The sequence below is a fragment of the Physella acuta genome, unplaced genomic scaffold (genome assembly GCF_028476545.2).
Source record: "Physella acuta isolate Inbredline_101_S28 unplaced genomic scaffold, ASM2847654v3 ptg000116l, whole genome shotgun sequence".
In the NCBI taxonomy this organism is placed as follows: Eukaryota; Metazoa; Mollusca; class Gastropoda; family Physidae; genus Physella; species Physella acuta.
The window spans coordinates 822,433-841,451 of record NW_026731636.1 but is presented as its reverse complement, the minus strand read 5'-3'; the positions used below and the strand labels follow the sequence as shown (position 1 = coordinate 841,451).

Genomic DNA, 19,019 nt, shown 5'->3' with positions numbered 1-19,019 from the left:
TCAATGCCAGAATCAGATGTTTATTTTTTCTTAAAGATTCTTTCATTCATTTTCTTTTCTACAAGGGAAAAAAATAACAGAGTAAATAATACCATTACAGTTATATGTATATAATCACAAATATTAAAATTCTAAACATAAAGACTGTTTATATTTTTTCTTTTTTGTTTAATTTAACTTACCCAACAAGCAAACACGTTAATACGCACACTCAAATGTGTATATCATAAATCATCGATTGTTTTTTTTTAAAATTCAGTATTTTGAAAGCGTTCCTGTGTGTTATACTTTGATCTGCGCAATCAGTTTTATAATTGGAAACTTTAAAGTCTTGCTGAGTAAAATTTTGTATGCAACGTTAATGTGTAAAGCATTGCTATTTTATCATTTATCTAAACATTTTATGAACAATAGAAGATTAGGATACTTTGTTGCTGAATGTATTGATTGAGATGTTGTGATTTTCGATGGAGATGTGACGCAAACAATGTTAATAGTGAAAGTGTCGGTTAGTATTGAAAAAATGGAGTATGTGTTATAATTAGAAGACAGACATGGCGAAGATATTTTTTTTTAAAAAAGTATGTTTATGTTAAAAAATGTATTATAAACTTAAAGAAACAACCTTAAACTACGCATTATTTTTCAGGTCTCTATAACTTACTACTTTGCAGGCCAACATATTTTTTCTCCACCATCTCCTTTATCTTTTCTATATAAAGAAAGAAAAGAAAACTAATATGAAACAATAATGGATGGAGGTTTTTATTAAATATTTTTGGATAACAACAATTACTATAATCATACTATTTGTATCCTAAAGCTATTACATACTAGCAATATTAAAGTCTATAAATTGAATACCACTTCAGCCTGATAGTGGACATTTCATAAATAAGTATTAGATTAAAATCGGAGATGTCTTTAAACTTTTGAATTATTTCTTGTTCGTGAACTTTGTCTTTTGCACTATTTTCATGCTAGGGAGACAAAACTCATACAGCCTATGTACAACTTACAAAACCAAGATTGTACAACAAATCTTTCTTAAACGTTTTGAATAACCTGTACTGCATTACTGGTGTGGTGTCAGGCGTTGTTCTAGTATGGAAATAACTACTTTGTTATTTAAACGTTTTGCCATTGTACACCGAGCTTATTCTCGAGTTTAGCATAATGAATTAATCGAAAATTGGACAATAAAACATGCTTCAAAAAATTCGTTTTGAAGGCAATTTTAAATTAAATCTCAGTAACAATAAACCTTACGGACATTAAAGCTCCTTTGAAAAAATTATTTAAAAATTTAAGGAAAATCCGACTCATAATTTTAATGACTGAAAAAAATATTTAATACCTTCTATTAACCACACAATCATTATCTTCACAGCACCACTTCTTACTTACACAGTCTTCACCAGTCCTTTTACAACAACTGTTTGATAGGGAATAAAACGAAGCTAAATCTACAAATTCATATATCTCTATATCCATATCCACATCCTTTCCAATTTCCAAATCCATTCTTCTATCCATCAATCCATCCAACCTCCAACCCTAAACCCACCCACCCAACCTTTCATCCACCGATCCAACTATTAAACTTTTTTTTGTTTGTCTGTCTCTCTGTTGTTGTTTTTGTTTGTTTGTCTACCTGACTGTTTTTGTTGTTAGTTTGTCTATCTATATATTACCAATATAAGAAAATGGTTATTTTAAGAAGATAGTTTAATTTATTTTACTGACCTGACCGATACAACACAGAGATTTGCAAGACACACCAGAAGAAGGAGAACTGCGATCTTCATTTTAATCAGCTCAGTATAACTTAAATAAAATCATGTTATGTAAGGATTAGGTTAGATATATTTGATTCCACCAATTGTGTAAGGAAAGGGCGACTGATATGTGGGCAACATCTGGCTCTTCTCATCTTAACAACCAGGCATTATGCTTGGATTTCTAATGGGCAATGGTCGATAAGACTACTGAGCCATCATTAGAATTGCATGATAGGTAAATAGATGTACATAAGAAACGTATTAATTGTTTTATTATATTGCATTTTTGTAACCCTTTCAAATGAAAGATAAAAACAAAAATGATATAGTATTTTACTGTAACGCAACAGGTTGACAATCTGAACGAAATTACATACGCATCAGCCCAAATATGAGCACAGACCAACAGACACAAAATTAAAATGCATAATACATTTTTTATAACCAGCTTTAAATATATATATATATATATATATATATATATATATATATATATATATATATATATATATATATATATATCCCCTTGATGATGTTCCAAGCGTGTAACATATTATTTGTGCTGATTTACTCTCATCATACTGACACTGATTTTGAGTTATATAAATGTCTTTAATTTGGTCTTATTTTAATGCTAATTACTGTATGTCGCGAAAACGCTACATCAGGCACGTATGGACCAAACAGTAATTTAATGATTTTAGTCCGGGTCAGTTTCTCTAAATATCCAGCACAAACAATAAAATATCACAAACTAAACATACGAAATCCTTGAAAACTATAGTTTAATAGCTCAGGCATAGCGTTACATAAATCTGCTGCACCTGCTCACTGACTAACTCTTATGAATTGTTATTTTGAAGCTTTGTTGTCGTGGTTCTACTACACTACAGTAACACAACACTTTCTAACACAAAGGACTTTCTTAAATGTGTAGAGACTTAGTTGTCCCCGGTTAAGTCATTTTCGTTAAGTCCTATTCAAGGTCAACTAATAAAGACGCATATTTCTCATTTGACTTATATTTTCTATACACACAAAACATGAGAGCAAATACTGTCCTAAATGCTAGTGTTCAGTCGTTGTATATTCTTCCATGCTCAATGCAGCTGCTGTGGGTACTCACTGCTATTGTTACCCTGTGTTTCCGATTTCGGTTCTTCGTGCTACGGCTGTTGTGCTCGAATGATTCTCCTATTAATTACCAATGACAGTGCTGTTCAATAACACTGCTGTCGGTACTAAATGCCGGTATAATGCCACTAATGTACGTATTCAATAGCACTGCAAAAAATTATTTTTGTCAGTGTTCAACCTTAATGTATTTATTATGAGGTGTAGATCTATGCTCAGTAATAGTGTTGTCAAGGTCACTGTGAAGACCTTTTTTTGTTTTGTATCCAGGATAGTGGTCCACCACCTCAATTCCTGTATTCCATATTTTTTATGTTCTCTCATTATTTTACAATGCTATTTCAAAGCTAAATTCGTTATATTTACCCAGCAACATGATCACATTACTCCAGCATCGATCTCTCTCCATTTGCCAATGTCAATGAAACAGGTGAACTCTACTTTACCTATCACATGGACCGTACTGTTCTAAAGTGCACTTTTATATATAGCCGAAGACTATATTGTAAATTCTTTAATTTTTTATAATCATACTTTAATAAATGACAGCTTGGCGATGCATCGTATTTCGTTATACTTGCTTTGCACCCAAGTACCATTTTATGTCTTATTGGCGGATGTCGCAAAAACGCGACAAACCGTAATCAGCAGATAACTTCCAAAATTATTATCATCTGATTTATACTGTTTATATACATAAAGGAGTGAATAATAAAGCTATTAGCATTTTTGGAGCAAAAACAAAATCACCTATTTAGTAATAATAATCACGTAAGTAGGCTGAATTCACGAAGTCAAAAAATTACGATGGGCGTGAGTACCGTTGGTACCGATACAACCGTCTGGATGTACCCAATACACAACCACCGGCATTAGTAGGATAAATACACCTATGCGCATATGCTACACGCTAAATCGGTATGTCACGATAACGCGTTAAGGGATATCTATCAATCTATCTAACTATATATATATATATATATATATATATATATATATATATATATATATATATATATATATATATATATATATATATATATAAAATAAAAAGGAGACATGCATTATTTTCCTGTTACTTCCCCGCTCTCTAGGCATATAGCTACATTCCCCACATCCCCACCAGTCTGGTAGGCTGAAGCTAACACTAAATGTTGTCAATCCTAGTGCCGGCTATTTGGTGTAGATAATTTATTTTTTAAACGATTTGAAATTAATGAGAGGTAATAACAAGTTCTGATTGATCTTTTCAGTGTCGTCTTTAAACTGTCGTCACGGACTTTAAAGAGGGGAGGGGAAAGGAGTAGAAAGTGAGGGTGAGTATTATCGTCATTTACGAGCTACTGATAGTTTTTTAAAGCAATATATTTTCAGTCGCAGCATTGGTAGTGTCAAATTCACAAATTATGAATTACTGAAAAAAAAGAATAAATTAAAACAACTGAATAGCTCGTATTTAAAAATTCACTACTATTTACATACCAGTAAAAAAGCATGAGTCAATTCTTAAAGTTTAGTAAAGAAATTTAAGGTGTTCAATAAACAGTGACTTACGCTATATTTTTATGAGTTTTTAAATTGTGGTGTATTATTACGTATTAAGAGAAAAAAATAAGTTTCTTTAATTAGTGCATTATTAATTTAAAAACTTAAATAGGGTTTCACTGATGATAGAGAGGTAAATAGCACCATATATATATATATATATATATATATATATATATATATATATATATATATATATATATATATATATATATATATATATATATATATATATATATATATATATATATATTTATTTATTTATTTATTCATTTATTTATTTATTTATTTATACATATATATGAAATATTAATCAATTCATAAAAAAATTAAGTGGACATCCAATTAAGTCCAATGTGATGTCATATTGCATTGTCCTCGGGTCTTGACATACATACCAATTTGAAATGAATTGGTCAGATGCAATTAATAGAAATTTAGCTTTGGAATTTCCATCCATAGACATAAAAAAGACGGCTAAATAAAAGCTTGTAATGACAAGTTAATCTTGAATTGAGATGCATATATTTGTAGCTAACATAACCTAAACAAACTTTACCTAACCCAACCTTATGAGACCTAATTTAATTTGATATTATCAGATCCAAACCGTAACTAAAACGTCTATGCTAATCTATCAAACATAATCTATATAAAGACTCCACCAGTCAGGTAATACACAAGGGAAAATTAACAAAACACTTCACAATTAAGACTGGAGTGAAACGGGTATGTATGATATAGCCAATTATATTATTGATTGTAATCAACTGGATCATGCTGAAAACAACAAAAAACTACACAAGAATCCATTGGGGTTTCTCTAAAAGTCTGGAAGATCTCTATTTCGCCGATGACATCTGCCTACTTTCTCACAAGCATCCGCATGCACAAGCCAAACTGAATCGGCTATCTGAAGAAGCGTCCAAATTTGGACTAAAAATCAATAAAAATAAAGCAGGTCATCAGAATCAATAACATCCAGGACTTGCCCATACAGCTAAATGGGGAAGTTATGCGATAAACAAACACATTCGCGAATCTGGGAAGCGTGACCAACAAGGACAGGGGAGCAGATGATGACATAAAATGACGCAATAACAAGGCTAGATGTGCCTTCAACTCACTGCGCCCGATCTGGAGGTGCACGGCTCCGTCACTCCGGAGCAAAATTGGGATTTCAACACAAATGTCAAGGCAGTATTGCTCTATGGCTCGGAGACTTTTAGGGTTACAAATGCAAATACCGATAGGCTAGAGTCGTTCACAAATAAATGCTTACGACATATACTTAAAATATCAAACAAAAACCTGTGTCAAATTTCAAAACAACAGCCAATAGATAAGGATATAAAGGACCGTAAATGGGGATGGATATGACACACACTAAGTAGAGAAAAAGATAATATTGCAAATGCTATTGACTGGAATTCAAAAGGAAAAAGGAAAGTGAGCAGGCCAAAGAAAACATGGAAACGAACGGTAGAGGAAGAGTCTAAGACATCTGGGCTCACGTGAGCACAGATAAAGGGAGCAGCCCAAAACCGAGTTCACTTGAAATGTGTGGTTGCAGCAATTTGCTCTGCAGGCGCCACAAACGAAAGATGATGATGATCCGGGAATATTACCACTCTTCAGGTATACAAAACGTATCTGCTTGTTATTCTAGGCAAGACAAATTTCTGCAATAATATAACAAACAAATCTTACTACTAAAAGAATAATAAGGCATAAAATAAAGTTAACTAAAGTTAGTAACCCTGCGTGCTACTGCTATCTTTTTTTTTTGGGGTTTACTTAAACTACTAGAAATCAAAATTTAATTACAATATTTGTAAACCACATGCAACCTTCTTTTAAATATATAAATAACATGTTTTGAGTACATTTTAATATTTGATTATCAAAATATTACTTATGTAAATCGACATAAAACACTATCCTATCTAAGAAATCCTAAAACATTAACAATTCAAAAAGTATGTTTTATAATATTCAAAAGTATTCGTGTAAACATTTATCTAATACAAAAACAATTGGATAAAAATGTTCAAACAGAAGCTAAACACACTTACCCGACTGTTGAAGATGCCAATTAAATTATTTGGGCTTGAAAACTTTAATAGTAAGGTAAAACAAAAGAAAAATACGAACAGGCGTGAGATCTGTAGGCCTACAGAACGATTGTGAACTACCAATACAGGAAGAGATTGGAAATACTGCATCGGAAATTAAAAAGACGATTGATCCTCCACTTACCGGTGACTCAGGGGGTATAATAATATTAATTGGGTGGTAAATGGCGCGTTGTAGGAGAAATACAACAGGCGCTAGGTTGACGGTGATGTTTTTTTCTCTATACCAAAAGCAAAATCTTCATCTCAACTTCAAATTCAACCGAAAACAAAAGATATTGAAATCCAATTTTTACCCGAAATCGGCATTTTAACAGAATTTCGCTTTGATCGGCCCTTACCTACTGCACATTCTAATTAAATATAGTCATAGTCGTACCCTTTAACTTTGCATATTAGCTCTGACTTGACAAAAGTTATATTTAGATTTCTTTCAGGCGAGGGGAGGGGGACAGACAGAGACCCACAAAAAAGTATACCGCCACCTATAACGACATATTTCCTATATAGAATATATACTTTTACCAGTGTCCGCGCTTTTTCCCGGATTGAAAATATTATTATGGACGAGATAAATGGCCCGTTAAGGGAAAATTAAAACGGACACTAGATTAATAGTGTTTTCTATTTTTCTAAACCAAACCCAAGTACCTGGCGAAATGTAGGCAAACCTTACATCTAAGCTCTATATAAATTCTATTTCGATCCGAGGGGGAGGGGTGGTAAACGTTATCATGGATTGGGGGGGGGGGGGGACGTCGCCACTCGATGAAAAATCTCCTAAAAGAAAAACTGCATGCAGCACAATTTTAAAATTAGACCAATAAATTAGGCGATATTGTTAGAGTCCGTATTATCAAGTTATCAAGTATCTATGACGTCAATATTTTTGTGTATTTTTTTTCGGCATTGAACTTTTAATTCTGGTTACTCTAGAAACAATGACGTCATTTTATTGTGTGTACATTTCCGGCTTTACAACTGTACGTCTTTCGTTTCGTTTTGAAAGTTACCTATATGTAACGTTACGTCACGGTCGTTCGTTGTTTGATTTTAGTTCAGACCAGGGGTGGAACTACAGTGCACCCAGACCCCGCAATGCGGGGTGGCCCAGGCCGTTTAGGGGCCCACAGCCGACCATAATCGATTTCTTTATAGTTAAAAAAATAATTTTCATATAAAAGAAACATATCTACTACAGTAGTGATGTTCTACTGTAGCTAACACACGCTGCATCGTAAAGGAAAAAAAAATGTATATATGAGTTGTAGTGTGAAAGATAGGAAAACGTTCAAACCACTTCCATGACTTATTTCCCTTTTTTAAATAGTCAAAAATGTGTTTGCTCTTAAGAAGCTTTTAATAGATTTGCACTAAACAAATTAAAAAGCAATTACTTCTCTTAATTATTATTATGTTTTAAATACACAATAAAGAATGACATAGTATAAATAGGAAATTTATGAAAAGCTAATAACATAAATAGAAAAAAAACATAAAAATAAACATAAGGCGAGAAACCATTACACAAACAAAGCTTTCATGCTTCATATTCTTTTGACCGAATAGTAATTTAGAAGGCATTATGTGAAACTTAAAAACAGAGAAATTCAAAATAGACTAATAGAACTCACATAAGTAATCTGTTGTTGTAACATGCTTTAATTATAAATAAAAACTAGGAATTTTTAGTTTTTCAAATATCGAACATGCCCGTACTGAGTAATTTATATTCGGATTTTCGTAATTTGCTATATATATATACATATATATATATATATATATATATATATATATATATATGTATATATATATATATATATATATATATATATATATATATATATATATATATATATGTATTATGGGGCCCAAAACATTTTTTGCGGGGTGGCACTTTTTTTTCTAGTTCCGCCACTGGTTCAGACTAAGGTTAGGGTTTTAGTCTGCGTCCAGACTGACTTGCACTTACCGGATAGTTTATTTTACATAAACCTAGGGAAGTAGTATAGTTATCACCCTTCCACCCGTATCAGAGCGTATATATATATTTATATATATATATATATATATATATATATATATATATATATATATATATATATATAAAATTCTCTTCATGGACACAACGACGCGAGTCGACTGTCTAGCCCTCCTCCAGCCCTCCCTTGCTCTCCAGGCATGTGTAACAGACCATTTCGTAACAGTCTCCACCAGTCTGGTGAACTGTGGTTCAGAAGGTTTACAATCGTGTGCAGAACAAAAGGTCGACACGATAAAACGCCGACAAGACATAAGACTGACAAGACAACGCCGACAGCCAAAAGGCCGAAGGACCATAATGCCGACAAACCATAAGCCCGACAAGCATAAAAATTACTAATATTGCAAAAAAATGTGTTACTGCGTAGCTCCTATCTTGACAAAAATCGAAATAAGGAATAAAAAAGAGGGGAAAGAGAAGAGACGATACTAGTTTCTATGCTTATAAGGTGAACCATTGGGTCCAAGCGACTGGAGATTACGGGAACATCTTGAACACTTCGGAATAACAGCTAAATTTTGCAAATTTCGGTAACTAGTGTTTTCATAGCTCCTTCTATATCAACGATGTGAGAAACCAACAAAGATATAAGTCAAAAGCCGCCGGCATCATAGCCCACAGGCATAAAGGCGGAACGACAAGAAACAATTATAATTGCTATCCTCATAAGGTGAACAATGGGGTCCAATCGATTGAAGAAAAGTATCAAGGGGGGTCGTTTGGCAAAAGTTTTTTTTTATATATTGATATCTTATAAGGAGAATTTCACTCGCAGTTATTATTAGATCTGGTCAATGGCTTTGAGTCGAACAGGCAGTTTTTCCATACGGTCTAGCCATTTACCGAGGTGCATGCAAAACATAGCCTGATGTTAACCGATTAACTGGTTTACATCAGGTGAACAGGGCACTTACCCCCTGTTCTGTCAATTACTCCCCGGACATTCCCCCCCCGACTTACCCCCCCGGATTCATTACCCCCGGATTCATTACCCCTCCTGTCAATTATCCCCCGCCCAGTAGGACATAACCCCCAGGACAGGGTAAGAATTAGGGTTAGGGCTAGGTTTAGGGTTATGATTTGGGCTAGGGTTAGGGTTAGGGCTAGATTTATGGCTAGGGCTAGGGTTAGGGTTAAGGTAAGAACTAGGTTTAGGACTAGGTTTAGGGTTAGGTTAAAAGCTAGGGCTAGGGCTAGGGTTAGGGCTAGGCCTAGAGCTATGGTTAGGGTTGGAGTTGGGGTTAGAGTTAGGGTTAGGTTAGGGTTAGAGCTAGATTTAGGGTTAGACTTAAACCATTGTCTAGCATTGGTTTTTGGTTTTGTGTGAAGATTTAGGCTAAGGTGGAAGCTTAGGTTTTGTTCTTTTTCTTAAGGTTTGGATTAAAGTAGTATATAGGTATAGTTAGAGTTAGGATTCTAATTTGAGAGGGTGGGGGAGGGGGTAATTGACAGGGGGTAATTGCTCCAGGGGGTAAATACGGGGGGAAATGTCCGGGGGTTAATTTCCGTGGGGGTTGGGGGTAATGTCCTGTAGCCTTACACCAGTCTTCATTACAACAAATGGATGAACAGTACCTAAGATCAAAGTAAGGTTGCATTATGTTTTTCGATGGTTGACTGGTTAACCAGATGCTAATCGTTTAATAACTAATGCAGTGTGATATTTGTAAATGTCAAAGGACGAATAAAGTGTTTGTTTGTTACATTATTATGTTTGTCTTCTACGTGTATATTATACATTTGACTTGTTTTAATTGTTGTTGATTCAAGTTAGAATTGTATTTTTGATAAAATTTGTTGATTTAAGTTTGAGTCGTATTTTTGTGAGAATTTGTTGATTCAAGCTTGAGTTGTATTTTTGTGAGAATTTGTTTATTCAAGTTTAAGTTACAATTTTTTTGAGACATGAAGACAATTCATCATGGCATTCAATTTGAATTAATAACAAGCTTTATTTTAATAATGCACTAAAACGTAGAACATAAATTACACACTACTATTTAAATTACTATAAAGAAAAGCGTGGGTCACTTCCTAAATATTAGTAAAGATATCCAAAAGATAAAATGTACTAAAATGACCCTCCGCTTTTCTTTATAGTAATTTAAATAGTAGTGTATAATTTATTTTCAACTTTTTTGTGCATTATTACGTAAAAACTTGTTATAATAACTTTTTTTTATGAAAAAAGAAATTGAGGTTTACTTTAATTACTAGAAATCAAAATTTAATGACAATATTTGTAGACCACATGTTTACCTTCTTTTAAATATAGAAATATCACGTTTTAAGAAAACATTTCAATAATTTATTATTAAATTATTAATTGTGTAAATACACATTTTAAAAAAAAACTGGCAATCCTAAAAAATCATAAAGCAAATGACCGTGTTGCCTGACAGTATTCACTAGTATCCGTGTAAACATTTATCTATAAAAAAAAACAATTTAATAACATTTGTTTAAACCGAAGCTATACACACTTACCTGACTTGAAAACTTTAAAAGTAAGGTAAAACAAAGGAAGAGTAAGAACAGGTGTGAGCTCTGCACAGAACGATTGTGAACTGCCAATACAGGAAGAGATTGGAAATCGCTGCACCGGATGTTAAAACACCATTGATCCGCCACCTACCGGTGACTCAGGGGATATAACAATATTAATTACGAGGTAAACTGCCCGTCGAGGGAGAAATACAACGGTTGCTTGGTTGATAGTGTTGTCTATTTTTTTCTAAACCAAAACCGAAATATCCACCTCAACTTCAAATTTAACCGGAAAAGAAAAATATAATTAAAAACTGATTTTTATCTAGAAATGGTATTTTAACAAGATTTAAGCTTGATCGGTACAAAGCTAGTGCACATCCATATTAAATATAGTCGTAGTCATACCCGTAAACCTTGCATATAAGCTATGACTTGACAAAAGTCGCATTTAGAGTTATTTCAGGCAACTCTTCGGAAGATTGTGGGGGGGGGGGGAGGGAAGACAGAGCCCCTGAAAAAAGTATACTGCCTCCTACAAAGACATAAAACGTATGTATAAAATATACTTTTTATTCAAACTATTGTTATGGACGAGATAAATGGCCAGTTTAGTGAAAAATAAAACTGTCGTTAGATTGGTGGTGTTCTATTTATCTCTAATCCAAAGCAAAATACCACGCTGTATGTAGATATTTCCGTATTACTTTATCTAGAAAAATTGATCTATACTTAGTTCCTGCACATTGATACTAAATTGTGTCGTAGTCATACCCCTAAACCTTGCAAAAAAAAGTTGCATTTACGTATCTCTACGATGGAAGAATTTCTACCGCCCACTCCAACGAAACAGAATTTTAATAAACTGTTAACAGTGTACTACATCCGAATGTAAACCTTCTTGGTGAATCACAGACATTTGTAAACAGCTGTTATAGACGAATACTTGGGATGCATGGCCAGATACGATCACCAACGTGCATCTATGGAAAACATCAGCAGAGACGTAGTTATGAGGGGGGCGGGGAGAGCGGCCGCCCAGGGTGCCGACCCTAGGGGGCACCAAAAGGGGTAGAAAAAAAATAAAAGCTTATTTTAAGCTGCATTTTTGAGTTATAAACTGTCAAAATTAAGAAATTTAACGGTTAAGAAAATTTGCATACTGATTTAACTGTTTTCCACATCGATTGTAAATGTAAAACATATACCCTTAAGAAACAGTGGACGTAAGACTAAAATCGGAAAAAAATTACACTAGATTAGTAAGTTGATAAACTTTACCACTTATAAAAGAAGCCATTTGTACTAATGCTTATTGTACGATTGTGTAAAATTTAAAATAAAGAGTTAGCGACATTTAAAACCCGCTCTACATCGCAAGGACTTGTATTGGATAGGTGAGTAGATAACTCTTTTAACACTTAGAATAGAAAACAATTGTATTAACGCGTAATGTACGATTTTACTAACCAGTATTGTTAAGAAACGACGCGACTAGTTTTTGTACAATTTTTATGATTCTCTCAACTTGAACGTGAGAGATCAGATACTTTTACGTGATTGCATTACATCTTGCCTGGATTACTGTATTAAAGAGAAATACAGTTCACGGATTCTTGTATCGCTATCCGATCAGTAAAATAGCAAACGGTTGCATACGATCGGAGCAGGTGGGTGGAAGTCGACACTCTATGCCAAAATATTTGAAGCGAGCAGAAAATTATTATATTGTAACGAATAGATATTTTTTATTGCTTTTTTTCAATGGTACAACACGACGACTACTACAGCGTTGTTAATTTGTTCAACATAACGGGTAATTGAAAAGTGTAATATAGGCCTACTATTATCAACATTTTTCTATAGACACGACCAAAAAGCATCTACTACTAAACTCTGAAGTAGTGTTTATTAACTTTTTGAGGTACTTAACAGTAACAGCTTAATATGTGCAGTCACTGAACACTTCTTAATACTTGTAACGTCCACATTGACAAAATCCGAACGTGAATCCTATGTGTCGGGGGTGTGTCTTGACCTCCATGGAAGCCCTGAGACTGACTTACCGAACCTCTTGGGTTCGATGGAACCCACTGTTCTAAACTTCTGTGATTTTCCTAATTTTATTCGTTTCTTCTTCCCATGGAGCTTAGGCGACACTTCCTCGACTGACTTAATATTTATGAAGATCTAAACCTAATAATCCTGCCTCCCCGTTTTCTATTTTAAACGATATCCTTCATGACTTATTTGGTCCTTTTCTCTTCCTCTTTCCCCATGAACCTAATACAAGCAGCTTTATAGTGAAGATATTTTCTGTCTTTCTGATATTGTGCATTAACCACCACCTATTCAATCGCAACTGTCTATAATCTAACTCAGAGCCATACAGTATAAGAGACTTCATATTAAGATAAAGATGTTGATTGAATTTTTTAACTTGCATTTCAATTCCACATTGGCTTAGTATGTTAATTACGTTTTAAATATTATTACGATGGTGTATAGCCTAGGAGTTTATTTATAGGATGTTACTTTGTATTTATTTCTCAAATGTAAAAAAAATATTTTAAAGCTTGGTTAAAGCATATGCTTTCTGGCAACAAAGTTTTTGAACCAGCATTTCATGCATATAGTACGCTTTACTGTCATTATTTTTGTCTGCTTTTCCGGCTTGTGTAAGATCTGCACAGAATGATTGTGAACTACCAATACAGGAAGAGATTGAAAGTCGAATCACCGGATGTAAAAAAAAATGATCCGCCACCTGATGGTGACTCAGGGGATATAATAATATTAATAACCAGGTAAATGGCAACTTGGGGGAGAAATACAATAGGCGCTAGGTCGATTGTGATGTCTTTTGTCTAAGCCAAAACCAAAATCTCCACCTCAACTTCAAATTTAACCGGAAATGAAAAATATAATTGAATAAAGATTTTTGTCCAGAAACGGTATTCTAACAGGAATTAATCTTGTTCGGTAAGTAGATACTGCACATATAGTCGTACTTATATCTGTAAACCTTGCATATTAACTCTGACTTGACAAAATGCGCATTTATATGGTCAAATCACCGCTATGGTCAAAGCCTCACTGCGGTCAAACCCCCTATGGTCAAAGCCCCTATGGTCAAAGCCCCGCTGTGGTCAAACCCCATATGGTCAAACCCCCTATCGTCAAAGCACCTGAGGTCCGCGTACCCTTCTAAATGTAAATTATAACTTTATTAAATTTACTGACAGAATAAAAAAGCACATCCTAATATGTGTTTTACATTGGTTTGTCGTGTATATTTTATAAAGTTTTATTAAATTGTAATATGTGATTATATTGACCAAAGCAGGATTATACAATATAGGACATCATAAAAAATACTTTTTTAAGAACATATACATTTTTAAAAAGATAATTGCTAATATATTGGCCATTTATACAATCATTTTAAATTTCTATGCATTGGTTTTACAAAAAAAAAACAACGATCTAGTACTTTGCCATAATTTCTGACTGAGCCATATAGTTTTTTTTTTAATCATTTGTGTAGTTCATAATAATTATCTGATCTTTAAATTTCCAGTTATTTGAGCAGTAAGAGACTGAAGTAATGCCAGCCCTTCTCCATTCATTGAACAGACTCAAATAGGCTGAGGAAAACAACGGTCTGCTTTAGTCTCGTCTCTGAATTTCATCTCTGACATCAAACTCCTCAAGAGGAAAGTAAGTGAATACATTATGAAATGTGTAGCTTACTTTGAAATTACTCTGTAACAAGGAATATCCTAGTAAGTGTTAGCCAACCGCTAAAACAACCTGTCTATTGAAATAACCGCGACCCTCACACATTGACAAGAAACATGATTTCATGACAAATGATCTATGACAAAATATCTCAGACAAATTATCACAAAGTAAAATATTTAAGTAACTATGATTCTTTTAGTCGATTTTAACATTTTTGTATTTCTTGTCAAATGGATTTTATGTTGGCCTACTTTATTTACGATCAGAAGACTATGTGAACTTTTTTTGTTGTAAATAGCACTTTGTATAAATGTTTTAGATATAAAAATGCATAAAACAAATAAAATGATGATACGTTAACCGAATTAATGTCAAAATATGTAAAGTATTTTCCAAAAAGAAAGAATTAAGATTTGGTTTTACAGGTTCGTAATGTGACATTGGTGTTTTAATTGCTTAATCAATGCTAGCCTACTGTTGTCCAGCGAAAATCTGACTTCTTAAAAGAGCAGATACCCCTCTGAGACGATTTAAATTTAACACATACCATGGGTTACCAGTCAGTGGGATAATTTAACAATTTATTTGTTTGCGACCCCTGTTAATATGTTATAGGCAATGTGACGAGCCTATGCCAAAAATCTTTTCTCACTAAACCATTTAGACAATCTATTTTTTGTAAGATTTTAAAATAAAACTAAAATTATCTTAAATACTATACAAATTTTGCTGTGAGATATTGTCTGATATATTTTATTCTGAAATATTTTGTCTGTGGATCATTTGTCCTTGAGATTATGTGTCTTGATATATTTCATCTGGATGATTTGTCCAGAGAATATTTGTCATGGATCTATCTATCTATTGTCGTTTTGCCTTTCCGTTTTTCTCCTGTCTGACACGGTACCCTGCAATAAAGTTTACGATATTGATGGGTTGTTTGATTTTGTAACACACCCATATCAACTCAATTTTCTTTTTTTTTTATAATTTAGGACACACAAACATTTTCTTCGGGAAGGTGAGGGGGGTATGTTTTTGTTTACTAACTATTAGTATTAATCAATACCAGTTAAAAGCCGCTCCGAAATGCACTCTATGTTTACTTCTATCTTTCCGTTTGCGAACAAGCGAGGGTATTACAGTCGTTCACTATATTGAAGCTTGAACGTCAGCCGGCGCTCCGACACGGTTCGATTTTGCGACCAAAACCCAAAGCTACGTACGTTTTAAACTGGGCGATTGGTTTTTACAGCTATTTACTAAGTGAATCAGTTCCACCTCGGCTTGGTGCGATTTGGAACCCCGGGCTATATTGTGAATACTATGCTTTTATGTTTGTATTTAAGTTTGTATTTATTTTATGCGTTCTTATTTGCGCTTAGGTTTGCGTTTGTGTTTGCGTTATGTTTCTGTTTTTGTGTGCGTTAGTGTTTTCGGTTATCATTGCGGTAGTGTTTGCAATTTTGTTTGTGTTTGTGTTTGAGTTTGCATTCGTGTTTGAGTTTGCATTTTTGTTTTGCAGTTATGTATTTTTTTAGTTTTTTTGCTTTTTTTTTTCGTTCACTTATGTGTTTGCGTTTGTTTTCGCTTTTGCGTTTACGTTGTTGTTTGTGTTTTTGTTTGGGGTTGTGTTAGCGTTTATGTTTTGGTTTTTGTTAGTTGTGGTTAGGGTTAATTCGAAAACTAATATATTTTCTAAACCCGGGCAATGCCATTATATGCTGCTTAATAAATTCACAAGGTATGGTCCTTTACAGATAGGTTTTTCACAGAGGCTAGTGCAGGGCCCGACTGGAACGGTTAGTCTAAAATATAAAGTTCGATTCTGTATGTTTGTAACCAAGGATTACAAAGGCAAATAAGAAACAATTATGCTTCTTTGGCGTAAAGTGTTAGATATCTAAAATGATCACCGTTTAAATTCATGATTTTAAAAATTCATATTGAAGGTTCTGTAAAACAATTTTCATTTTTCAAACTTATAATAATAATTGCAAGCATTTTAAAAATATATCATCTTTGCCACAAATTTAAATTATGTCTGACAATTATTTACATTTAGTTCCATGGATAAATTAGAAAACACAATTACTTCCCTTTATAAAAAAACATACATCGGAGAAAAAAATTATTTTGTTTTGACGTTGGGAAAAAAATCATACATAACTTGCGCGGATTGATCAAGTACAATGTGGTAGGTGATTTAGATACTCTTTTTTATTTTTGTTTATGCACTGTTTATGTACTGAACGTACTTTCAATTCAATACAGATACCCATTCCTGAAAGAACGCTGTTTATGAATTTAAAAAAAAAAAACGGAAAAAATAATGACTTTATTATACATAATATTGCCATATTTGAAATGAGGAATATTACATATATAAGTAAAACATATTTTAAAAAATAAATTGAAGTTTGTTTAAAGTGCAGATGACGGTTGGGCTGGAATATCATTAGCATGAACTTTACTTCTAAGAAAACTAACATGAAAATAGATTTTGAATCGATATTGCTTTTCTATAACACCCAGTTTGGCCTTTATATGCTTTGTATTGTGTAATGTCTTGAAGACCGTGTCCAATAAGATGTTTTAAAATTATACTACAACCATTATTTAAGCTGGGGCTAAAACTTAAACGCTTTTAGTCTTACACAATTTTTACCCTAATAAAACAATTAATTGATTATTTAGCTTATCCTAATTCTAGTAATACGAACAATCTAGGTAAAGCAGTAGTTTACGTTTTATAAACAAATTGCTATTACCTAAGTTGACTAACATTAACATACCTCAACACTTTTTGCAGATCTAGAATGCAGAAATAAAAATAACATAAGTTAATATAGGAAAATATACAATCAATAAGCTTTCCTGATTTGACAGCTATTTATACCAGTTTTTTTATATGACAGCTTGGGAGGAGTTTATACTAATGATAATCGAATAATTAAATAAATCGATCAATAGGGCTTATGTAATGCACAATATATGTGTGTCTGTCCGTCTATAGGTCTTTTAGTCTGTCCAATTGCAAGTCATTTCAACGGTATCCCTGTTCTTATGCCCGTCTACCTCACTGTCTGTCTGTCTTGTGTTCGTTAATACGACTGTAAGTCTGTATTCTGTTCACGTTAGTCTGTTTACCTGTCTGTCTACATGTTTTATCTGAATGTCTGGACTATATGTCTGTCTGTCAGTCCGTTCTTCCGTCTGTCCTCCCGTCCATACATCCACCTTTTTGTATGACCTATGTCTGATCTTTCTGTTCTGTCTGTTCGTCTGTTCTGTCTGTTCTGTCTGTTCTGTTCTGTTCTGTTCTGTTCTGTTCTGTTCTGTTCTGTTCTGTTCTGTTCTGTCCTGTCCTGTCCTGTCCTGTCCTGTCTGTCTGTCTGTCTGTCTGTCTGTCTGTCTGTCTGTCTGTCTGTCTGTCTGTCTGTCTGTCTGTCTGTCTGTCTGTCTGTCTGTCTGTCTGTCTGTCTGTCTGTCTGTCTGTCTGTCTGTCTGTCTGTCTGTCTGTCTGTCTGTCTGTCTGTCTGTCTGTCTGTCTGTCTGTCTGTCTGTCTGTCTGTCTGTCTGTCTGTCTGTCTGTCTGTCTGTCTGTCTGTCTGTCTGTCTGTCTGTCTGTCTGTCTGTCTGTCTGTCTGTCTGTCTGTCTGTCTGTCTGTCTGTCTGTCTGTCTGTCTGTCTGTCTGTCTGTCTGTCTGTCTGTCTGTCTGTCTGTCTGTCTGTCTGTCTGTCTGTCTGTCTGTCTGTCTGTCTGTCTGTCTGTCTGTCTGTCTGTCTGTCTGTCTGTCTGTCTGTCTGTCTGTCTGTCTGTCTGTCTGTCTGTCTGTCTGTAAAAGTAAAGGCGGCATGACATAATGGTGACAAATCTGTCTCTTTATTTGCCGAAGTCACATAATCAATAGACTTCTACCTCACTTGGCCCATAGACCGTCATGATTGAAAATAATCTTTACTACTAATTTCTAATCTGACTACATAAGGTTACAGGAAAAATCCCCTTTTGAGAAAATAAGTTTCAAAGTTTTAAAAACCGAAAATGGCAAGGGTATACGAAAGTACGCATTTTACTACATTATCGAAACTAGTCTTGTATTTAAATGTGGACGTATACATAAAAAATGGACCCATATTCTGATG

At 33.8% G+C, this 19,019-nt stretch overlaps 1 long non-coding RNA gene across 1 annotated transcript; it reads right to left on the bottom strand.

The window, feature by feature from the left end:
* Nucleotides 1-17,722, bottom strand: LOC131934728 (uncharacterized). The gene is made up of 5 exons (XR_009385824.1): nt 17,666-17,722; nt 1,747-1,827; nt 1,358-1,435; nt 665-712; nt 1-58 (listed from the first exon to the last, which is right to left on the bottom strand). It is a non-coding gene; the product is annotated as an uncharacterized LOC131934728 (long non-coding RNA).
* Nucleotides 17,723-19,019: the final 1,297 nt, after the last annotated feature.